Genomic DNA, 25,419 nt, shown 5'->3' with positions numbered 1-25,419 from the left:
CCAGTGCTGAATTTTTTAGCTTGATAAACGAAATCATCCACCGAAACGCGTGTCGACCGTTCCTCGCCAGATTCTTGCAGTCCCACGAGGGTGAGCAGCTTTTCCGCCGGCTTCGTCTCCTCTTTAGTGCAGGGCCACTGGCATTGTGACGCACATTCTGCACGGTCGTTTTACTATGCATCGATGCCGCATGGGACAGCAAGCGGTCGTACACTCCAATGCGGCGTACGGGCCGCACACATACACACACCGTAACAATACAGCGCGCAGGACGCACGCAGCGAACACGGAAGAACAAAAACCGTTCTAAAGCACCTGTTCACTCAACACCGGGCCGCACACATACACACACCGTAACGACAATACAACGCGCAGGACGCACGCAGCGAACACGGAAGAACAAAAACCGTTCTAAAGCACCTGTTCACTCAACACCACACATACTCCGCAATTCCGCGCATGGTTCCGACTGCGGGCTTGGCTAGCGCTTCGACTCGTCATGGCCAAGCTGCATGCCCTGCGCTCTTGTGGTAACAACGCTCATGAAACGAAAAGAAAATTTTAATATGTAAAACCATTCAAGTTGTCAGCTAAAAAAACTACGGTAAAATTAAATACATCTGATATGTTTTCAAGGTGGTGCGCTTTTGCGGACGCGAATACGCGAATGGGGCTATGAATTTCCCGTGCAGCTCTGCTAGACACCATAGCTCTGCAAATGGCATCGTGCTCGGAGTTTTGCGCGGCTGACTTGCCCGCATGAATTTTACTTCCTCCGTGCACACATGCTTGGTGAGGTGAACGGTGGTCGGTGCGAACAGTTCGAAGTTTAATCGACTGAAAATTGCTCAAGGAAAGTCAGCGGCATTGCATTGCATCACGAGTGACTGGCGGCAGCCACACGGCATCGTCTCCGGTTTCGTGAACTTGTGAGAAGGTGAGCAATTTGTTCTCAAATTTTGAAAGCGGTTTTTTGTTTGTATTGTAACCCTGTGTCTCGTCGCATGTTATGTTCACTGTAACATCAGCACAACGTGCATGCGCTTTCTGTCTCTATTTGAAGTAACATTGGTCGGTCAGCGTAAACTTTTCGATTCAATTAAGCACAAGCTGTCCATGTTGGTAGTGCGTGTTGAATGTGCTTGTCCTGTCCGCTCTCCCTGTGTTCTGCGTGTTTTTCTGTGCTCCGTTTTTAGATGGATCGATACCAACTAGCCCAACTTTCTGCTTTACTGAACTCTATTTGAGATCATTCTGCGCTCGAGATGGTCTTCTGGTAATTTATTTATTACCAGGTATAGTCTAGAGATTTGGAACCGTTCATCCCACTGCAACAGTGCTGAAAAGCTGTTTTGTGTTCATACATCTGCTGTCCTTAAACTTTTCGGTAATCATTCGCATGGTTCCTTTGGATCTGGACTACCGGCTACTGTTGCAAGGGACGCCTCGCAGCAGAGCCCCTGGGGACGCCCAGTGGGTCAGCTGTTTGTCCAGGTGCCAAGTTACCAAAGGTACCATTCCAGACATTTTTTTTTTCTGTTCATCAACCTCATATTCCTTGCAAAAATTACAGTATGTAATTGGGCACTAAAAAAATTGGTAACTTATACACATTTCAGGACAGTTCAGAGAAATGAAATGAAAATTGGTTTTTGAGGAAAGAAAATGGGGCAGTAACTGTCTCACTTCTCTCGGTGGACTCCTGAACCTAAGGGAAGGAATAAACGAGGGAGTCTAGAGAGAAATGCACATGCATCATCAGTATTCTCTCTGTAGACTTTTCGAGACCTGGATTCATTCCTTCTAGGACAGTGCCAAGCAGTAGGTGAACTTCACAGAAATTTATTTTCCTCAGGTGCAAAGTAAAGAGTGAAAATGTTGTAAGACAAATCTCTACCCTGTTTCATTCTCACTGCATTTGCTCAAAGCATAATATGAAATCCTGTATTTCTTATACCCTTGTTTCCTTTACTTTGAGCAGTAGGTATTGACAATGAACATCAAGGCAACTCCACTCTCATTGCTTATTGCTGCTTTTAGGTTTCCTCCATGATTTTCTGTTTGCTCAGTCCTGGCCTTAACATATTTTCTTCTGCTGCTTAGCTTCGAACTACTGGCTAGGTTACATGGTTCTGCTACTTCTATGTTCACTGTGAGGTTTGAGAGCTTGTTGCTTTGTTCTTTTTTTATAAGCATCTTTGTCTTCTCGAGGCTGATTGGCAGTCCGGAACAGAGACCACATGCATTGTTTATGTTAAGATGATGACATGATAGCCTAACACATCGTATCGTTGCCATTCGAGCCCCCTGTGTACTTGCTTTGTTGCACTGGGAGCAAAAAAGTTTAGTGGAAGTCGCAATGAGGCGCACTTTTGTTTAGACTAGTGGCAAAGGTTTACTGTTGCTTCGCAGTATAGTGCTCCCACCTGTTGCGCACGAGCATTTAGATGGCTCTTAAATACTACTATCAAGGATTTAGCCATTGTAATGTCGCAGGTCTGTTGTGTAGGATTTCAGATCATTGTCTTGCACTGTCCCCGAAGCCTGTTGTGTGTCAATTATGCCACTATGCTGTTGTATTTCTGTCCAGTGTAAAAAATATTTTCTGTGATTATGCTACACGCACAGGTTCATGGGGAAGTAAATATTTTGTGTCGCTTCAACCGGGTAATGCTTCAGAATGAACACATGCAAAAACCCATGCTGTTAAAAGCCTTGGCTTGTGTAACCCAAGTGTGAGGAGAATACTATTATGGCAGGGATTCTTGCATTGCAACCTTTTAAATTCCTTTTTTGTAAAAAGAATGACGAGAGGTTTCATGAGTTACAGCTCTCTTTCATTGCTTGCTCAGAGAAAGCGTTTATTGTAAGTAAGCAGTAGTGGCTTTTTTCTATTGTTCAAGCAGCAGCGTCAGCATGCCTCATCATTTTTGTCTTGAATGACTGAAGGTGCTTCCAGAGCATTGCCTTCTTTTTTTCTTGTTGTTTATTCAGCATGCAATATTGTGTCTATAAATTGCTCTTTAGCATTATTTTGCGTTCTCCCAAGCAAATTTTAGGCGACCAAATTCAGAAGCACCTTGTATTGGCCTTACATGCTCGCTATTAATGCAGAAGTAATTATATGCCACACTAAACACCAAATCTACATCCTTCAGAGTGGGTCTAGAAGCTTGTCTCCAGACTCTTGCCTTCAAGGAGTTTTTGCAGGTTTCATGTATCTGCTTGGTGTTGGAAGTGACAGCCTTGACTGATAATGATGAGCATTAGACACACATTATGCATTTACAGTTAGGCCGGAACGAAATGCGAACATACATGTGCAGTACTTTTCTACTTTGCAGCGAGGTATACATTTAGAAAGGGTTCATATATGTGTATTAGGTAGATCTCTTAACCAGAAACAGGAATCAGGCTAGCTGCATACTCAAGCTGAAATCACACAGGTGAAATATTTTGTCTTGTTCATAGGCGCTGTTTGCATTTCATTCCAGCCTGATTGTGCACTACTGCCATAGCAGGTACCCTATCTAAACGAGACACTGTCTTGTGGCAAATCATGCGCATATGTTTTAGACACGTGTGTGAAGAAATGTGCAGCTACAAACATTGCATACTTGGTTATTCATAATGCTTTTTTTTCTCATGTGCATAGAACAATGATCAGCTACATTGCTTGCTTTGTTGTTCTATTTTTATGCTAATATTAAACTACATATTAATCTCAAAGACCCGATGTTCGACTGAATGATCCTTCTGTGTCCCACTAGGAAGGCAAAAGCATCACGCCTAGGGCTCATTCACCGCCCTTCACCCCTGTTTTGGTTTCAGTCGGTCAGTTATGCTATTAATGAATGTAATCACTTTATAGGACAAGTATATATGAAAATATATTTTGGGCTAAATGAGGTTAATTATGCTATTAATGAATGTAATCACTTAATAGGACAAGTATATATGAAAATATATTTTGGGCTAAATGAGGTTAACAAGTTATCCACTGTGCACAATGGTATGGTTGGTCTTGTACATCTTTACTTGGGTGTTAATGTTTCTTTTGTGGTTGCTGTCTAAATAACTTTGCCTGCCTATTGTATCCTAAGTCCTTTTATGCCCGTCTTCCTTCCTACTGGCTCTCTCCCTTTTCAGTCATTCCTTTTTCCTTTAAACTGGCGATTGGTCACAAGCCTGCTGTGGGAATGGCAGCTAGCACTAGGCCCCCTTTTTTTTCATTGAACCTGCACTGCTAATATTAACGCTAATAGTACTGTATCAGTATTTATGTGATACTGCATTTTTTGTTATGCATAAATAGTTGGCTAAGCCAATGGTAGCAGTGTTGAATATCACAATATATCATGCATATATCTTGCATGCAATATCAGTATCAGTTTATTCACTTTGGATGAAGGTTATACAAACAGGGTGATAAAAGCATCTGGGCCCTTAGCAAGCTGCTAGTTCGGGCCCATGCAATAAGTGCACAATATAGTGTACCCAGGCGTCAACATAAGAAAAAAAAGTGTACATTTTATATGAATAGAAGATGTTACACAAAACTATATCAGTATATTCACTATTACGCTACCCTCTATTTCTTTCAGCTCGGCCGTTTGGCTGTCGATATTTTGTGCTGCTTTCCTAGCTTAGTCCACTCAAACTAAAACTTTGCGTTCTGTGTTGCAGGTAGAATCTACAATGAATGCCGCACTGTGTCTTGTAAGCAGGAGGCGGTGTTAATGGAGCCATGAACTTTTCTTGCGGATGACTGGCGTTGGCCTTATTATGCACTGAACCTCAAGTGTGAAGAGGAAAATGTCGTGTTGGATTTCTGCACAGGTGAGACATCATGGTGAATCTACCAGTGCGAAAGACTAGACAAGAAACAAGACAGCCGCTGAGTCGCGGCCATAGTTTATTGAAGTGAATAGGGAATACATGAAGAAGCCAAGCAACACCACAAACCACACAATTACAAATAAGCATACATGACAACATGAGTCAATGCCCCTGAACATTCCCCTGATCGAGATAGTCCAATTCATTGCGTGTTAGTGCGATAGACAACACACTTGCACATTAGTCACCGAGTCGTAAGGTGTGTCTAGCCTCAATAATCTACCATTTAATCTTCTCTGAATTTACTGCCAAAATGTGTGCTGCCAAAAGAAAAGGGTAGCAGCCTTCACATCCCTTGCAATATACAGAAAAGTTAGAACCCCTACCCTCTTGTGCTCCTGTAATCTTACATTGATACACCTTCCAGTTTGACCTATATAGACCCGACCACAAGACACAGGGTCTGATACCATGTTCATTTTACAAGGTACATATACATTTCACTCCACATGTGTACTTTTCTCTAGCCACATTCACAGAATTATTCTTAACAATTTTACATATTTTAAACAACTTATTAGGGGCCAAGAAAATCGCTTTTCCATCATACCTTCTGGCCGCATTTTTCAATTTGTGCGACAATCTATGTATGTACGGTAACACAACCGGTCTTTTGGCATCTCGCTGGCTGGCCCCGGCCTGATTGCGCCGGTCGCCGTGAAAAGCTTTCGGCTTCCTTAACAATTTATTGTATGCTCTTGCAAATAACATGGTTAGGAAATCCTGCGTTCATTAACCTAAAATGTACTCTTGGAAACTAGTCGTCATGCTAAGAAAGCATGACTTCATCAATTCTGAGTCCAGGCTTGACAGTCCAATGCTATCTTTCACTAGCTTGTAACAGCCAACCTGTGTCCAAGTAGCAGCTTAACACTCCTGGGTGAATATCACCAGCACACATGGTGTGTGCAGATCAACTTATCAAGGTAAGGTCCAGAAACCGCAGCTCCTTTTGCGGCGACATTTGCTCCAAGGTAAACCTAAGACAAAGGCCTTGCTCCTTAAACAGATTGAGAATATGTTCACATCCCAAATTATCAGAACATTTGTAAAAGACCAGAAAATCATCAACATAGCAAAAGATTTTTTCCCCCAGTCCATGCAAGTCCTTGACAATCATTCTATACACCCTACTTAAAATATCTCTTAGCACAAGGCCCATCTTCGAACCACTACATATACCAGATTTTTGAACACATACCACACTGCAGTACTCTACAGCCATGCTCTTAAAATAAATGCTATTCACTAGCATGCTCTTCAGATGAATTTCAGAAAAGGGTTCTTGCAAAATTTTGTCTGGTTATTTGCAAAAGCATTTGTCTACTTCGCATCTTGAAGATCGGTTTCTTGTACTCAATTCGCAGCGTGGTTGAGTATCTGAAGAATGGCAATCCAGCAGATTGTCTGGTGGTTAGTGTCGATGTAGAACTATTTTATTCCATCCCGTATGAGGACCTTATGAAAAGCTTGTGAATGTGTATATCGGAGCACAATGATGAGCTTGTGTTTAGGAACAGGTGCGTAGCAGTCTTTTTTTGGACTTACTTCCTTTTATTTGAAGAGCATGTTTCTGGAGTATGGCTGTGCGGCATATGTTCAAAAGTCTAGTATATGTATCGATTGAATGCCTCTGTGCTAAGTAATATTCTCTTAAGCAGGGTGGATGGAGTGATTGCCAAGAACTTGCATGGGCTGGGGGAAAATCTTTCACTGCGTCTGATTTTCTGGTCTTTTACAAAAGGTTGCGATAGTGTGGGACCTGTGCATATTGTCAAGTTGTTTAAGGAGCAAGGCCTTTCTTTAACTTAGCATTTCCTTAGAGGAAATGTCCCATCAAAAAGAGCTGTGGTTTCTGGGCTTCACCTTGAGGTTCTGCACATGCCATGTATGCTGCCGATATTCACCCAGGAGTGTCAAGCAGCTACTTGACTATTGGCCGAACTATTCTAAGCTAGTGAAAGATAGCATTGCGTCATCTAGGCTAGGCTCGGTATTGATGAAGTGATGCTTTCACAGCATGACAAGTGGTCTCCATGAGCAGATTTTAAGGCTTACGAAAGCATTATTCCCCAACCATGCTATTGCAGGAGTGTGTGATAAATTGTTAAAGCTGAGCGTATAAGATTGATCAAGTTGGTCAGACATGCTAAAGGTAAGAATGGCATAGCATCATGTAACGAGGACAGCAGGAGAGCACACACGCATTAGTGCCAACCTTGGAGCAGATACAGAATCCAAGAGCATGTGCTTGACATTCAGCGTTGGCAGTCAAGGGTCGGGCTCATTCAATCTTGAATGTTCAAATCAGTGTTTTCTCATTTCCTTGACTGCCAGTGCTGATTGTCAAGCACGTGCTCTTGGATTCTGTATACACTCCAAGGTTGGCACTTGTGCGTGTGCTTGTTGTCCTGCTGTCCTTATTACTTGATGCTGCGCCATTCTTCTCTTTAGCATGTTAAAGCTAAAACCCTTTCACAGGGATTGGCAGGATACGGCCAGGGCCAGCCATCGAGATACCAAAAGATCGACTGTGTTACTGTACATATGTAGATTGTCGCACAATTTGAAAAATGTGGTCAGAATGTATGACGCAGAAATGGTGCTTTTGGCCCCTAATAAGTTGTCTACAAACTGTAAAATTGTTAAGAATAATTTTGTGAATTTGGTCCGGGAAAAGCATATGTGCCTTGTAAAATGTATGTGGTGTTTCGGATACTGTTATCTTGGGGTTGGGTTTATGTTGGTCAAACTCGAAGGTGTGTGAATGTAAGACTACGGGAGCACAAGAGATATTTGGATATTGGTAGGGGTTCTAACTTATCTGTACATCGCAAGGAATGTGAAGGCTGCTAGCCATTCCTTTTGGCAACACTCATTTTGGCGATACATTCGGAGCAGATTAACCGGAAAATTATCGAGGCTAGACACATCTTATGACTCGGTGACAAATCTGTGAGTGTGCTGTCCATTGTGTTCATATGCAACGAGTTGGACTATCTAGATGAGAGGAAAGTTAAGGGCGATCTTTTACTCATGTTGTGGTATAGCATATCTGTAACTGTGTGGTTTGTGGTGTTGTTTGGCTTTTCTGTGTACTCCCTGTTTACTTCAATAAACTTCAATTGCGAGTCAGCGCCTGCTTTGTCTCCTTTCTTGTCATTGTCTCGTGCTGGTAGGTTCACGTACTTGCAGAGTAGATTCACTGAATTGTATACTTGCAGAGGCTTGTGAAGAAAAACCAGAGGAATTTTCTTTCCTTTGTCCGGAATGGAAGTTAAAAATTTTTTTCGCATAGCTAGATGGTTGCAGCATGAAATTCCATTCTGGAAGGGTAAACCCACTAAATTGTACATTTTGTGTGCAAGGGTACTGATGCTTGCATGAAACTGAAAACATTCGCCCAGGCTATCTGGCTAGCTTTCTTCTTCCTTGTGCCCAGATTTTTTTAAACAATACTTTGTCAGATTTATTTTGACCAGAATTTCTAACATGTTAATTATACCACATTTTGTGATCATATACAACAAAATTAAAACATGATGATCACTGGTGTATGGTTTAGTCTGGGGTAGAATGATGAGAAGTACCTAGTATATAGTAAAATTTAATATTACTAGTCTAACATAAACAAAATTGCTCTTTTTTTTAGTGGAAAATTTTGCTACCAGGGAGTCGGAGCGGCATGGCATGATGAAGACTTGGACAATGTGCATTCCAAAGTACCTGTATTCATGTCGGCACGAGAGCTTGCGCACAGTGCTTCAAACAGTTGGTGAGTACCTTGGTGCTGTGCTTCTGCTTAAATAGATAGGTAGATATTTTATTTTAAATGTGCCTGAACAGCCAATTGGCCTAAACGAGTGCACACTAAGTCAATACAAGCACCATGACGTGAACAGACATAATACAGAAAAATGGTCACAAATACGATGATAATAATACTAAAGAAAAACAAGCATAATGAATAAACAATGAAAACAGCAAATTAGGCAAATATTTCTGTGTCATAAAAAGTTGAATTGTGTTATTTGCAAACGAGTCATTGGTGAAATGGCATGCATGTCAGGATAAAATCTATCATAGCATTTGGTGGTTTTTCCCTGAGGCACACGAAATCGCAGTGACATCAATAACGGCTCACAGTCAATAGAGCCGAGCACAACTTTATGTAGAAAATCCATGTCATAAAGAGTAGACATACCAAGGTCTGCTAGAAGAAAGTCGTGGTCTTAGAAACGACAGCGCTCAATATATCTATCACAAAGGATGCATACAATCTTCTGCTGAACATTTTCGATTTCATCGCCAGAGGTAACAGAGGCACTATTCTAAGCTACTGATGCAAACTCAAGACGTGGCATCACGAGAGCACAGTAGCCAAATTATGTTTTTAATCTGAATAAGAGTGTGTATCTGAAAATTTGAGCAAAAATTGAGTAGCATTTAGATATTCTTGCACGAAATACCACTGTTAAAATTGGTTATAAATGATATGTCTCACATGTACACTTATCTGCTGAATATAGTAAGCATGGCTTGCGACCTGAGTGCCTCCGATGTATGAAAAAAATGGCCAGGTTACTGCATGACGCGTGGAGCAACCCAGTGTAGCACATTCAGGCTTCATGGAGTGGAGAATGAAGGCAGTAATAACTTTAAGAACAGAAAGTACAGGACCAGGAAGCTGACAGAACACACTGACACTCGGTGCATGAAGGGCATTATGGAGTTGCCTGTCGTGTCGTGCAAGATGGAGGTCGCACAGACAGATGTTAAACATGAGTCGATGCAGATACCTTCTGTCATTACGTAGTACTCACTGCAGAACTCAACAAAAAAGAAGCAAAGGTAACAGCTGAGCATGGCCAGACTCTTGTGCTTTCCTCCGCAAGCAATCTGCATGTGTCGAGGAAAAGTACATACCCTTAATGTCAAATGACATAGCACTTACAGGACCCAGTAACAGCTTACTGAGGTGTTCTGATGCATCTACAGGGCACCTCATGAGAGATTCTTAGGCTTCAGAGCACTCAATCTACAGGGCACCTCATGAGAGATTCTTAGGCTTCAGAACACTCAGCTCTTGCAGAAATTGTTTCAAAGTTTGTTGCCACATGGACCTCTTCGCAATAATGACCCTAAAAGCGAGCCTTCCTTTAGTGTCACAAAAAAAGGCCTAGGTCATGGGTCTTTTTTGCTCCTTCATTAGAACCAAAATGTTTGCGAGCGAGATCTTTCACAGATATGGAATGATTTCACGAAATGTCAAAGGGAAGACTGAAGCTGTGCGAAGCAATACCAGCAACAGCCCTGCCGCGGTGGCTCAGTGGTTACGGCGCCCGGCTGCTGACCCGAAAGACGTGGGTTCGATCCCGGCCGCGGCGGCCAAGTTTCGATGGAGGAGAAATTCTAGAGGCCCGTGTGCTGTGCGATGTCAGTGCACGTTAAAAAACCCCAGGTGGTCAAAATTTCCGGAGCCCTTCAACACGGCGTCCCTCATAGCCTGAGTTGCTTTGGGACGTTAAACCCTAATAACCAAACCAAGCGATACCAGTTACAAACACATCACAGCTGTTGAAGAAGCTGAAAGATTCATGCCTTCATCCTTTTTCTACATCAGACACATGACTACACTTTGTCTTTCTGGGCCATCATTTTGAAAAGGTTAACATGGCAGCGGCCTTCGGTTAAATTTCTGCAAGGAGCCCTTTGTGGAAACTTAAGCATCTGTTCCTCGTGAGGCGCACTGCAGAGATATTTGAATACCTTAGTGAGCTGCAACCAGCACCTGTGGCTGCATTTTCACTGACATCAGAGATTAGTACATTTTCGTGCAGATGCTGAGATAATGGAAACTATGACTGAAAGCATAAGGTTTCGGGGAAGTATGCTTCCTGATTGCTTGTGGGCAAGTGCTGGGTAACCACCAATCCAATGGGTACAAGCTTTCTCCTCACCTGGTGCTCGTCTCCTTTAGGGTGAAATTCCTGCCAAATGGTTCGTTGCCCCACCTTGAGATGAAGAAAATACCTTGTGCCATGGTGCTCTTTGTCCTCAGATTCCCTCGCGCCATCAAAAATCAATCATCATCATGCTTGTGGGCAAGTGTCTGGCCTTTTTCAGATGTTACCAATGTTCCTTGCTCACTAAGTTGTGCATTGGGTACTATGTAATGAAAGGCATCTGCATTGAATTGTATTTGGCACCCATCCTTAGCTACTTTATATTTGCACAAAATTGTAGACAACCGTAAAGACTTTCATGCACACAGTGGTGTCCGAGTAAGCGCATTTTGTCTGCTTCTTCCTGGCCCTGTGGTTTCTGCTGTTTACTGTTATGAGAAATAAATTTTAGGCAATGAATCATGTTGGTTTGGTTCTCAGTAAATGGCTTTTACAAGCTTCTACGAAAGCCGATTGCTCAATAGCGGATGGTTCAAATGTATTTGTGAAATTTATAATAGGTGTTGTGTGGCTACTAAATGAGGATTTTTTTATCTTTTCAGATGGATCCGAAAGCAATTTTTAGAGGTACAATGTGTGCAATTTGTCATGAAAATAAAACGTATGTACTTGTACTCAACCAAACACTTGCCACTCTTTCATTCTAAGTTGCATTCTTTGTACGTGTGCAATACATAAAATGCATGAGTCTTGTACATAATACTTATTTCCTCGGCCTCTGGACTGCTATATCTGCAGTGAACGTTCTGGGCAGAAGCTATACACAGATGCATGTGCATGTACTACTGAAAGTATTATCGAGAGCAAAAATAACAGACCCCTGCCAGCGCGGGCCGATCTGTGCCAAACTGCATGCAAGCGCCGCTTGACGAAGCACTCCAGATGCTGAGACGAGCGCAGTGGCACGCAATGCGTAGCGCTCCTCGAGATGGGCGCACGCCACTGCGCTGGTCTCGGCACTAGGAGCGCTTCGTCAGGCGGTGCTCACATGCAGTTTGGCGCGGATCGGCACGCGCTGGCAGGGGTCTGTTATTTTTGCTCTCGATAGTACATAATTACAATGCAGATTATTTCTGTTCTAGATCAGATGACTTCCAAGTGAACGGAGGAAGTATGCATACACATTACGGGACCTTTAATAAGAACACAACAGAAGCATTCGTTGCAAAGAAACGATTTCATTCTCGTTCATAGCATAGCGTAACTTTCCGTTACCAAGAATGTGACAACCGTCGGACGGAGTCGCTGTATTCATGTTGCGGAAAACCCTCCGGCAACGCATTACCAGCGGGTTTCTCTGTACTGAGGAGCATTTTTTTTTACAGTGTACTCCACCTTGGGGATTCGCCTTGTCATTAGGCCAAGGCCGTTCCCACTTCGAGTCCTTGATCAATTCTCTCTCACCCTAACACTGCTAGCTGTTCCGGTTAGCTGAATTGGTAGAGCGACACTGCCCGGGTGAGCCGGTGGTCTCGGGTTCGAATCGCGGAACAGGACGAATTTTAATGCTATAGTATTACTTGGCTCAGTGTGCGAAAACCACCGCAGTCATCAGAAACACGCGGCCGAAACGCGGCACGCAAATGACATCACCCCTCTTGAAGCAATAGGCCGCAGATATCCCCACCGCCACGTACCTTCGCCGGGAGAGTCCCTTTGCGAAAATTAAGTTTTTAGAGCGCAGCTCTTTGGCGTCCGTTCCTGGGTTTCGCGTCGTCGTCGGCGTCGGCCTCGTAACCAGCTCCGCCCCCCTTTCATCCCCCCAGCGCTATCGGCGTCAGCGGCATCAGTCAGTCGCTGCTATCTCTTCCCTCCTCCCTTTATCGTGTTGTCCGCTTGCTGCGCGCGCTTCTGCCCCCATCGTTTGCCGCTGGGTGTACACGCCGCCCCCCTCCCCCCTCTTCCTGCGAGTCTCCGGTTGTCAAAGCGCCGGCTCGAACTTAATTCCTTTCTTCGCTCCTCCTCCAATGCAACCCCTGTGCGGTGGCAATCAGAGAGCCAGATCGGTGGCGGCGGATCTGTATATGTGCACCGCCCGAGCCGAAATTGCGAATACGTGTGAAAAATAAAAAAAAATTCTGTGATAGCGCATACATGTGTTGCTCGATTTCTTTGCCTCAATCTATCGAAAAGGTGAAACAGCTTATTTGCTGCGCTCAAATTTCGCATTAGGAAGTAACGTAATCGTCGGTAATTTTTTTCACTCCCTCACTCACCTCCAAGCGCGGTTGAGGTGTCCACTGAACCAGCGAGTCAGTTGCACTTGCTCTCGCATTACACATCATAAGAATTGCTTAGTTGCCCCCGGAATTTTTTTCATCGAGTACAAAGTTCTTGTGGAAGCAGTATATCTTTTGTTTGTAGCCGTGTGGCTGCGCTTTGATGGATGGTAATTAGTAATTACTACTTTATTGGAAGCACATTGGAGTGTATGCGTGGTTTTCAGGAAGGTTTAGAAGATGTGGCGGACAAGTTACGTTATTGTTCTTGATGGATGGGCTACCACAATAGGCGACCATTGTGTTAGCCCTGGTTGCCACGTAGTCTGTAGGTCACTGCAGATCTTAGCCGTTGTCACCAGATAAATAGATGCACAGCAACCACTTTCACTGAGTGTAGCATGTTACCAAGCAGAGTCAACGCTTGGCGTTCTTTGTTTTCTTTTCATTCCTGTTCGCTGCGGTGCGTGTATCTATAGATCTATAGAGCCAACTTGTTCGAACGCTCAAAGTGGCTAAAACGCATTACTTCTGCATTCCTCGTGTTGCACCGGACAGCGCACGTGTAACGATGCCAGACCGACCGTGAGGCCACCAAGACGGCGGCACCGGTCGTTCTCAGGCGTGCGCTGTACGCGGAGCGCATCCTGAGTGAGAACTGGGTGCGATAGGCTAATTCACGCAGACCCTTCTATCAGTAAACGATATATAGAAGCAGTATCACGGGACCTGCTCTCAGTGCAGACTTCTGCAGTCGCAAGGCGTCAGGCCCATTTGTTACAAAACCACGGCCTCGAGCGCACGTGGATCTATGGCACATCCATGCCTTCTACAGGTCGTGCGCGACTTGCGCAGCCTGGACTTACCCATTATGTCACTTCGTATTTCCCTCTTTATTCCCACTTGTTGCCCTTGCCTCGCACTCTGCACGATAGGCTCGGGTGTTAACGCAATTTATGCTGAGCAGTTGCGCTGTGCGTTTTCCTTGTTAGTACGATCAGACACGCAAGCTATGTATCGGGAATGCTTCTCTGCGCCACCGCCGTGCTTCTAATAAGCATGCATAGAGTCAGCGTCCAATGAAACGGCAACAAGAGAACTGAAATGGGATCAGCAAAATAAGATTTCACTTTTCAGGAGGACACAGGGGCGCAATAAAAGACACGGACATAGAAGCAGACAGGGACGAGCGCTTACTATCAACAGGCTTTATTCGACACAGACCGTTAATATACCTTCGCTTTACCCAAGCGCCACTGTGAGAATCACAAGCACGTGGATACCAGAGAACACAAAAAGCGCCACGTGCTTGTGATTCGCACAGTAGCGCTTAGGTAAAGCGAAGGTATATTAACGGTCTACGTCGAATAAAGCCTGTTGATAGTAAGCGCTCGTCCCTGTCTGCTTCTATGTCCGTGTCTTTTATTGCGCCCCTGTGTCCTCCTGAAAAGTTATGAACCAACACGCCCAAATACAAGTACTTCTAAGATTTCACTTGGGGCATTTGATATTCACTTTTATGTGCTGACTGCTGCGTGCTCTCTAGCCGGCTAATAATTTTTCCGTTCTTGTTTTGGCGGTAGCGTTTTCCTGTTCGCATTTTGGGTTGAATCTGATGGTACATTGTAACCGTTCAAGGCTGCGCGTTCTCATGCCATTTACGCCGAGACGGGAGAAGCCTGACACGGTCGGCCGCTCCGCTCATGGCTCGTTTGCATGCACAAAACCGGTCGGTATATCCGTCGGCGCAGAACACGACATACTGTAGCGACAGCTCCAATGAAAATGCAGATAGCAGACATTTTCTTCGTTGAGGATAACCTCGCAGCCCGGCAGGCTGCGAACTGAGTAAAAGAAACACGCCGTCTGCGGGAGCCGAACTCGCATCCTTTTCGTGACGCCTGTGGGGCTCCACAAGTTAACGGACTGGTATTAATCCTAGCTTTTGAAATTGAAAATCCTTCATTTCTCTTACAACAAGCATCCTTGAAAAAGAACACAGCCCAAATGCTGCGGTATGCAGCTTGAAGGCCCATTGGGGCTACACTTTCGGCAACAAGCACAGCGAGAGAACACAGAAACGAGGCCCACGAGAGTAAAATTCAATACGCAGTTCGTATGATCAAGATATCGCAGTTGAATAGACTATTCAAGAAAATAAAGAAATGAAGTTAATGATTTCCTGTGTTTTCGAGCATAACGTTTTTGTCTTCGAGGGCATTAGGAGTAGTGTTAATTTGTAGGGTATTGTTTGAGTATAATAATTACCGCGAGAAAATTATAGCGACTAAGAATGATACTGCCGTGCGCTAAAAGAAGGAATATAGCGGATCATGCGAAGCATCTGAAAAAAAAAATAGTGTTATTACTTGATACAGCTTTTTTATGCCTTGCATAATAGCCGAAAGGCATACAATAATAGCACAGGCTTCATAACACTGGTAAAAAGATTATATGTGTGTGAGTGCCATGACACATTAGTAATTAGTATTATTTCCAGCTTTTGCTCGAGGACTATGTTTTCGGAATTTTGTTTGGTGGTAGTACCTCAAATAATAAAACAATTTGTGAGAGATGGAAATACAAAGGTTGTGTAATTAATATTTTAATTTTAGTTGGTAGATTCAGCCTATTGCGACATAAGATTTACTTTGTTCATTTTTGTTGTCCTGTACAGTGCGCTTGGTGCAGATCATCCTTTACCGGCACTAACATGTAGGGCGTGCTCGAATGCCACGCTGCTGGAACCAGCGTTAAGAACACGCAGAATTAGAGAGGGAAAGAAAGAGCACACATCCTCCCTCTGGTCATACAAATGATTTATTTTCGACGCTGAAATCAGATTTGAAAATGTTTTCTTGCGCGTGCGCAAATGTCGTCCATAGCTGCCACTATAGTCGGACGCACCTCAAGAAAGAAACGGCGAATACCCTCTGAAAATCCCTGCAACCAACGGCATCGGCCTACTGCGCTGACATCGCAGGCATGATATATTCTTTCCGCAGATTAATTCAGTCTCGGCGATGAACCAAATGTCCCATCCATTCACTTTACTGAATTAAACCGACGAAAATAGATTTTCATATTAATGTGGGAATAGTATGACTAATCAAGACCTGTGCTAAGCGACGAGCACAGAGAAATAAACCACCACCGCCACCAGCTGTAAGGAAGTTCTAAATGCATATAAGTAGCCTACTCCAATCTCGACCGTGACAAGCAGTCGTGCTCTCCGGCTCGTGCATAAAGTCGTGACACATGCTCTGTTTCATTGAAAAGCTATCAATTAAGAACTAAATTCCGATCCGGCAGAACAATTTCATCCGTTTTTAGTAATAAAACCAGTGAGCATGTGATCTTACCCCATAATGACGTGTTACACTGTTTCATTTGTTACTTTTCGTACAAAGTTTTTTTTTTCTTTTTTACCGCTTTGTATATGCCTCCCTATATAAAAAATTTTACTCCTTTTATTCATTTCCTCGTTTTTCATGTTGTTCGGTATCCTCCATGTGAGCTGCTACGGTTTTAGTAGTCTAGCATCTGCAGGATGTTTGTACCGCGAAATCGCTAGGCGTTAAATATTTGCTAAGTACGCAGCTTAAAGGCCTACTTGACCGAAATTTTTCAAACCGTAAAAAAGTTGTTTTTTCATAGTAAACCCCCCTATTATGCTACCCACAAAACATTACGCTGCAGTTTCAAGCAGTTACGGTGCCAAAGGCACGCAAAAAGTCTATACCGAAACTGGAAAAAAGGGCGCCATTGCCGCCCGGCGGAAGTGACGCACGTTTGAGACAGAAGTCCGCACAGGTTCGGAGCGTCTGCTCGTTGCGGCTCGAGCAAAGCGCTGGTACCGGTAGCGCGTGCAGCACTTTACTCAATAAATATTGGTTATATGTGAAAACACACATCTTAAAACGAATGAAACGCCTTAGAAAAAGTTTTAAACGTGTTTTATTTGCTTTAGTAGACTAGAAAACTCCTGGCTCAACCTCAGCGCAGATGATCGCACCGCAATGCTAGTGACCGTTTTTTGCCTGGCAGTATTCGATTACACCATGTGCAAAGTTCGGACATAGCGGAGGAAGGAAGCATACTCAAATGGAGGCCAAGTAGAAGTGCTTGTATTATCAAGTCGACTTTTTTGAGCGGGCACGCGCGTGCCAACAGCACATGTGCGCTCTGCTGTGCGTGCAATATGGTTGTTGTCTTGATACAAAAAAAAAATGACCTGCCTTCTCCTTTTTCTCCCCCGTCGAAAGGTATTCCTACCTGTGCGTAGAAATTTGGAACAGGTGCTGTGAACGCGAGGTAAATCAATAAAAACAGCTGGACGTCTAAAAAGGGAGCTCAAGAAAATTTAGCCCTTCGTTAAGCGAATGAATATGCCAGAAGCAAAATTTGTGCTGCAAAATAAATATATATTTTTCTCTTCGAGAACCGTGGCATCAATGCGATGCCGATGGTGGGCTGGTTCATCTTTGCGCGCCTCGGTCGGGCAAGCCACTGCGCGTTGCGAAATACATGCCGATTCAAATGAACAAAAACTTATGCGCTGCGTTCATTACTGTATTTACCTAGAACCACTTAAAGCCCGTGTACTGCAGGAGCGGAAAAGTTTTTCTAATCTTTTCAAGCCACACAGCTTGGCAGAACGACGTGGTTGCCGGACCCCAGTCGACCGTATACGCCCACCGCGCAAATTACCGCAGGCAGTGTGTCTGTATCAACTGAGTAATAATGCAGAACATATAATCAAAACGTGTTGTCTTCCTTTGAAAATATTATCATTCAAATAACATGCGTTCAGTCCTATGAAGTCTTGGAGACGCGCTTTGAATGGTAACGCTGAAGCTTCCTGTAATCAACCTCAAGAATGAATGGCGTGAGACAGTAAGAAATTCGACGTTTTCAGTAACGCTCATGTGGCCTTCCAGGATTCTCAGCCCGGCCTGCGAATCTTCGAGGCAGCGGATACACTCGGCACACGACGGCATTATTGCGCATTGGGCAGAGTTGTACCTGCAATAAACGCGTGCATATGTGGATTCCTTTTCAGACGAAGCAAACCTCTCCTTAGACTTCTGCCCGGTGTAAACAACGTGCCGTCAATAGGGCGTTGCTCGATGAGCAAAGCCGTCAACTTTAGCTTCTGAACCGGCTAAGCTACCTTGTGCGAGCGGTCCTCCGTCCTCTTTATTCTCCAGATCAGAAACGCCTCGAAGCGTTCTCCGCATTATAACCCTCTCGGTTCGTGGCATGCTTTGCCGATCGGGCCAGAACGCGCACGTGCTCTGTTGCATGATGTAGACCGGGACAGGTCTATTGACAAAGCCCAATCCACAAAAGGGGTTAGCGCGAGGCAGAAGCGTCAGTCACCCACCATTATCTTTTTTGAAGAAGAGAGGGGAATTCACGTTAAAACCTGAGCTCCAGACAGCTGACACCAGCTTTCGAGATCGGGGGTGAAGGGCAGTGCATTCCTCGTGTTCATTTCCGCGGCCACGCACTTCGTCGACATGATGCCAGCAGTTAATTTTTCTCGGAGACCATCGAGCTTCGCGACGAAAACAGCCAGAAACGCGCCAGAAGGAGCTTACAAGGGGCGCGCACTCACTTCAGAACGCCTGAAACTGGCGAGCCGGCGATGCAGGTGTCTCAATTGTGCGTAATTTCCGGTCAGGTTTGTTAGTTGTCCAGCACACCGCTAAGGGACTGCGTCGTCTGCTACAGAGGTATTTGAACGCTTCTAACTAAAATTCTAGACGCTTCACAGCCCTATTATTCAATATAAATATTGTTCATAACATGCGCACTATGTCCAGCACAAAATTAGCCGAAGAAAACTTTCGGTCAAGTAGGCCTTTATGCCTGTAATATAGGTATGCAAAGGGTCGCATCTAAAGCAGCGATAAATACAGGCTAACGACAATGGCGCGTACATTTGCCTCGGTGTGCCTATGGCTTGTAAACACCTTAACAGCGGCGTCATTCATGTAATCAGCAAGAAGAAATCGTGAGTTGCGATCCAGCGAAAGAAAAAAGAAGACGCCACCTTTTGTGGTTCGGTCCAAAGTTGCTGACTTTCCTTAGGAGCTGCGGATGTCTGCAAGACGTTGCGTTGTTCATCTATGTACCTAAACGAGCAAAGTAAATATACGCACGACATATGGAGTTCGCACAAAACTCTCGGGAGACATGGCGGCCAGAGAAATGAGCTTAAATGTGTTTACCGCTCATTAGGCGCGCATACTAGTCCGAAAGAAATGATAGCGAGAGAGACAAGGAAAACTGGGTGTACTGTAGTTTGAGTGTTTTCGTTTGAGCCATGTAAAAACCCTGTAAATGGCCTCTCCCAACATCTCGTAAACACTCCCGAGCATACGGGTGGTGGAACACGTTCGCCCTTTCGTATTCATTTTTTGCTTGGCGGGACCACAGCTTGGGAGGGTAATTCTGGCATACCTTATAGTGTTAATCGAGCCTTAACGAGAAGAAGTTGTCTGTTCAACCTCCCGCACCAAACGAGACGTAAATATGAAACTGTGCCTACAGGTAGAGAACCTTCTCGCATCCCGGACGCCTCGTTTCGGGTCATTTATTACGCCTTCTTATATAAAAACAAAAAACACTACGGTCGTAACTCAGGCCTCGCACTGTAACGAAACAGCCATTGTACAAATATTCTGTCCGCCTCTTGATTTGCCCATTCATTCAGTTCTGCCTCATTTAACACCCATTTACCTGGCAGTATACTGTAAACAACCCCCCCCCCCCCCACACACACACACCCACACACATCTTTCATAAGCGGGAGTCATTAGTCTTAGTCTTATTACTGGTTTATTATATCCTTCGGTGAGTCCACTGTCTTTGTTATCTATGCTCAGTTCATTGATTCCCCCTTAACTGCATCTTGTGAGTTTAATTCGTGTGCCGGATAGCACGCCACACAGATTTGCTAGGAATGATCTTGCAGTTAATCTGGCAACAACATCCATTAGTGGTCCCCTGGTAACAGTTGTCCCAACCCCGGCCGCTTATGTCTCTGCACCTAGTTTTAGAAGTCATGCGTTAATGACCGAAATATGCACCTACTTAATTGCATGAGCTTTGGATTTCACCTTGACTATTCCATAGGGCTTGCATTGATATAATTCACTGCGTCAGTTAAACAGTTCATTGACAATAGACATCGGATGACAGCCGTATTTATTTAATTTACTAAATCATTTCCTGCACTCTATCATCCCATCCATTTTTGAAAACTAGAATCCCTGAGAATTTGTGGCCGTATTGTAAATCTGCTGCGTAGTTATCAGCGAAGTTCGATAAACGAACTCAGCTCATTCAAATCATTGACGTGACATCACTGGCGTGACGCTTGACAAACATTTCACTTTTAACCTGCACTCTAAAACAGTTAGCAAAAAAGGTTGCATTTGGCATAAGGCAATAAAAACGCGTTATTTTCAGCAAAAATGTTCTTCGGTCACTTTATTGTGCATATGCCTAGGCCATCTTTATTACTGTTTATTATTTTGCGGCAACACATACCATCTGTCACCTCTGTGTCATGTCCAAAAACAAGCTGTTCGAATAATGACCTTTACCTGATGCGCAGCACCTAGTGCTCCAATCTACCACTGACCCATTATTTTGCCTTTCATGTGTGCAGTGCAGCTGAAATTAAGATTATTGATTTTTTGCGCCCGTCTTATAGCATCACCAGCCCTATCTTTACAACATCATGCCTGCCTATTGTTAATAATAATATATTTTCTGATCAACATAATCTCCTACTTCCGAAAATCAAAACTAATTAATGCAAACAATCCGCTTCATTTTCTGTCATCATTGCTGGGAATTGAATACCAGCATTCATCAAATGATTCCATTCAGAGCTTTCGCTTTATAATAGCCTTAAAAAACACGTGCACTCCTCGGCCAATACTCCTCCCAATGTAACAAGTGCGGTGACAGAGCCGCACTAGACCACATCCTATGGAACTGTCCGGAGGATCCACCTCCCCCGGACCTAATTCAGCTCCTAACTTCGGAGCAGTGGGAGGCCGTGCTGCTCAGCTCCTACCCGGAGATCCAACTCCGGGCAGTGGCGCTAGCCCACGGGGTCGCCGTAAGCCATGGGCTGACGGCCATCTAGCGCGACCAAGAACTCACCTTGAACCACTTTCTGAGGGTGAATAAATGTTTTCCAATCCAATCCAATCCCCTCACTTTCCGCATATGAGAGGGATACTCAAACCAACACTGTGGTCAGGGCTTAAAGTGAAGAAGGGGGGAGGGGGAGGCTCTCAAACCTTCCACCAGTATTTACAAGGGATCTGATACCCGCCCCCAGAGCTCGAATGTAGAGACTACATGAATCTGAAGTAGGCAACCATTTTTTATCTGAGTGGCAATGGTAGTCGGAACATTTATTCTTATCGTTTAGAAAATTTCAGCGCGATTTTTAGTAATAATTTTTAATATGTTTTCTAAAAGCCGAGACGAAGAAAAATAAAAGTCAGCAGCATTACACAAGGGCTGGAAGAAAAGGGGAAACTATAGCCCTCACACCACGAGTCAGTCCAGAAGTGCCCGCGACTTATTTAGAAGGCTACACTGCAACGAGACCACTGGCAGAACTGGGATTGCTTGTTCCAGGAATGTGTCATAAACTGAGCTAACAATTAGCCACCTTTAAAGGTATGATTTCTCCGTTTTGTATAAAACAATGTGTAAAACAGGCCACCATCCGCTTTCTCTGTCTCCCTCTCTTCCTCTTATTTCTCTCTCCATGTGGGCTCGAATCACCAGAGACCCCCCCCCCCCCCCTCGATGGAGCCAGACTTTAAGCACTGGCAGCGGTGACCAACGCGGAGTTTTTCGTTATTACGTACGGCGCCTACCGCGAAGCTGCAGTGCAGCCGTTTAAAATACAGGAGAAAGTGCAAGCACGTATGCAGCTAGAAATGCGACCGTGTATAGTTCATGGTTCGATGGAAAACCGTTTGGCGAGGGAAACTCATCTGCATGTGGGAAAACAGGCACTCGCCAAGGACACTAAGAAAAAATAAAGATTGACGCTTCGGCACCGTTACGGGGGCCTTGCTCTCATCGGACGAAAACAAGTGGGTTTTTTTATGTAGGAAAAATGTGGCATACACATCGTGTGAACATCTTGGGTATATTGCCTGCGTCCTCTTCATCACTTCTCTTGTTGTTTGAATAATTAGCCTCTCCTTGAGAAGGTGCGCAGATAAAGATACTTCTTTCCCAACAATTTGACAAGTGGGCCGCGTTCTGCGTCAAGAAGCCAGTCAAGAAACCAGTTAAGTGGCCTCTGTTTTGATGGCGTTCTGCTGGGGAGTTAGAAACCGCTTTTTTATTCTTGACGCCACGATGATGTTCTTCGGACCAACTCGTTAAATCCCCTGTCTAGTCTAAGCAGGCTGCGCCGCATCGGTTGTCCCTCTGTGAATAAGGCACCTGTAGCAGTGTCTAAGCCTCAATTTTTTTTAGTTTTTTTCTTGAATGACCTTGACTAGTGCTTGTTTTTTCACAAGCAGAATACGACTATGCCTGTACGCTGTACGGCAGCACACAGATACAACTACAGTTATATACAATGCATGCATAATTATTGCTCTGATCCAAATATATCAGCAAAATAGTACGATGCAGCCATGAGTAGCAGAACCTTCTGTCGCCATCAATGATTAAATGCTGTATTTAACAGCTGAACGCACAGTGAGCGAGTACTTCTGGTAGTCAATGTGGCTAGGCCATTGGTGGCGTAACGTGACCAAAGGCAGCGCCGGCGGGAATACTTCGAATGGAAGCGAGGTTGAGTAACATGTCGTAATATCACCTTCATGTACCTGACTGCTTTGTAGCAAATAGCCATGCACTCTTTAAGAAACAGGTCGCAATGCTTATCAAAAAAATCCAGTAACTGCTTGTTACCATATTCATCAGGTTCATAGTAACTGTAGGCAGCAAAAAGTCTGGTTCGTAACGGATACTAGTTCAGGAAGGTAGTCCCTGAACTAACCGCATCAGAGAAGTCTAAAGTTGCCAGCACTAGCATTTGGCTAGAAATAACTAGATACCAGCGACCGCCGAAAAAGCGTCCTGTTTCCAGAACAAGTCAAAGCTCATAACTTATTAGCCGCTTTCACTGCTTATCCTTACCTGAAAATTTCATCACATAGCAATGCTTTAGCGCTACATTATGTACCGGAAGCATTTGATTGCACACGAAAAGAAGTGCACTACACAGGCTTCAGTTCAGAAGTTGCTGTTTAGTGAATGCATTGCATCACCACGCATAAGGAAACAGACACTGGAACAGAGAAGCCAGTTTTCAGGCATTCATTGCACAAAAGTGGCTTCCTTAATCGACATCACGCGCCCTCTGTACAGCCAAAATCGCGCGTTCAGTGAACTGGGGGTGCGCTCCAGTCTTCAGTCAATGAAAATGCACTAAAAGGGAGAAAAGCATGTTCTTGTCTTTCGGAGAGTACTTGATGTTCAGCATCCAGCAAATCTCAATCACGGCAGTAACACATGAACAACATCCGCCTTCTCTTCCTCGAAGGTGGCGTAGATGTTTTTGGACTCGTATATGTTCCCACATTCAAATATAAGCGCAGGGTAGAGATCCTGAAATGCAGTATTCATGAAAATGCAGTTCGTTGAGCCCAACTGAAAAGAAAATAAGCGCGAACTTTGAACTCGTTACTGACTCCTTCAGAAACAAAGGCTGCTTTTTCACCAGGGATGGAAGTATTTGCAGTACGAACAAAGCATCTGTTGACAGACGCAACATAATGAGCATAGCATTTCGCATTATCACTGCACTAATGAGGAAATTAAAGACGATGCAACCAAGGAAAGAGCCCTTGACCACAGATATATATATATATATATTTTTTTTTTCGTCCCCTTCGATTTCCGTGAGGGTCTCTTCCAGCTCTCGTAGCGGTTATTTCGCAGGTCTTTGAAGCTTATAAAAAAAAACGTAGATGCACCGCTACCCGTGCACTTTCACAAAATGCAGCAGCTTTGTTTTAAATACGCACGTGTTATCGCAGCAAACTCCTTGTGGAACAAAAAATGGGCAGCAGTATTATTTAAAGTGACTTCATAATGCAACTACACTCGGCTCTTGTTGCTCAAAACCGTAAGAAATATTGCCGTCATAAATTTACTGTAAACTGTATATTCAAGCATCGTTGATGGTAACAAGTAAAAAAGCTACTGCATTTCACACTATTATCAAGCGCCTTTTGCGGATTTGTGCGGATTTGTGCCGGTGATCCCCATTTTTTCCTGAAGGTGCGTCTACTTCTTTGAGTCGCCAAGCCTTCGCAAGTCGGAGGAACATCTTTTTAGCCTCATTGTCATGTAATCAATATGAGCAGGGACGACAGATTCATGAGCAGAGACGACCGTTCAGCGGGGCATGCGCGCTCTGATTAGAGCGGAACGGACACACCTTTATGACTTCATGAGAAGAGTTATTTAATATAGGGTCAAGTACGTAATTGCTTTCAGGAGTATAGCTCTGCTGCACGGTTAATCAGCTAGACTGGTCGCGCATCTGTACACTTCGAGGAAAAAGCAGCGCAACAAACATTTGAGGGCGTAGAAAAGACGGCAAATCCTTATTTATTACGCGGCTTATCCCTAGAAGAGGAATGCTATCTGAATGCTATAGAAGAGTTGCTATCTGAAGAGATAGCAACTGACTATGCAGTATAATTATATTATTTTATGTTTTGCTCACCAAATGGCATCCTGTTTTTGCAGACTCCTCTTCCTGACAAACCTATTTCGTGTTTCCTGTAGAGTGGGAACTGCGGTAAGCACTTCCTCATGTTTCCAATCTTATATTGGCAGTGTGGCTTTGGAAGCCGCCGCAACCCAGCACACAAACTGGCGGTGCCGCGCGCGAAAAGGACTCTCCGGCCAAAATCCACACCCGGCAGTGCTGCGGCTCATACCTTTGACGGATGCTCCGGCGTGGCCAAATACGGAGACGCCGGAGCCATTGCGTGACATTGTTGTCAGCGGGGTCTGATGCGATGAAGCCGCCGCGCAGGCTTGTAAATTTGTAAACTGAAAGCAGTGAGACGATTGAGTGTTGCTTGTATGATGACCTAGATCACAGGAGAGAGAGAGCGTGTGTGCTTGTTGTGTGCGTGCATACGTGTATGTGCGTGCGTGTATGTTAAATCCAACTAAGTGCAAGAGAGATGGTATCAAGTCCCCAAGAGTGAGGTATTCTTCTTCGCAGCACAAGAAAACATTGGCTGGGACTGTCG

General features: G+C 44.3%; 1 long non-coding RNA gene across 1 annotated transcript; it reads left to right on the top strand.

The window, feature by feature from the left end:
* Nucleotides 1-629: 629 nt before the first annotated feature.
* LOC149371860 (uncharacterized) lies at nucleotides 630-11,489 on the top strand. Its single transcript, XR_016286937.1, has 4 exons — nucleotides 630-1,511; nucleotides 4,687-4,839; nucleotides 8,552-8,674; nucleotides 11,408-11,489. It is a non-coding gene; the product is annotated as an uncharacterized LOC149371860 (long non-coding RNA).
* The last annotated feature ends 13,930 nt before the right edge of the window (nucleotides 11,490-25,419 follow it).

This window comes from Amblyomma mixtum, chromosome 1 (genome assembly GCF_055824585.1).
Source record: "Amblyomma mixtum isolate Tamu chromosome 1, ASM5582458v1, whole genome shotgun sequence".
NCBI lineage: Eukaryota > Metazoa > Arthropoda > Arachnida > Ixodida > Ixodidae > Amblyomma > Amblyomma mixtum.
The sequence above is the reverse complement of the archived record's forward strand: the minus strand, read 5'-3'. Positions and strand labels throughout refer to the sequence as shown.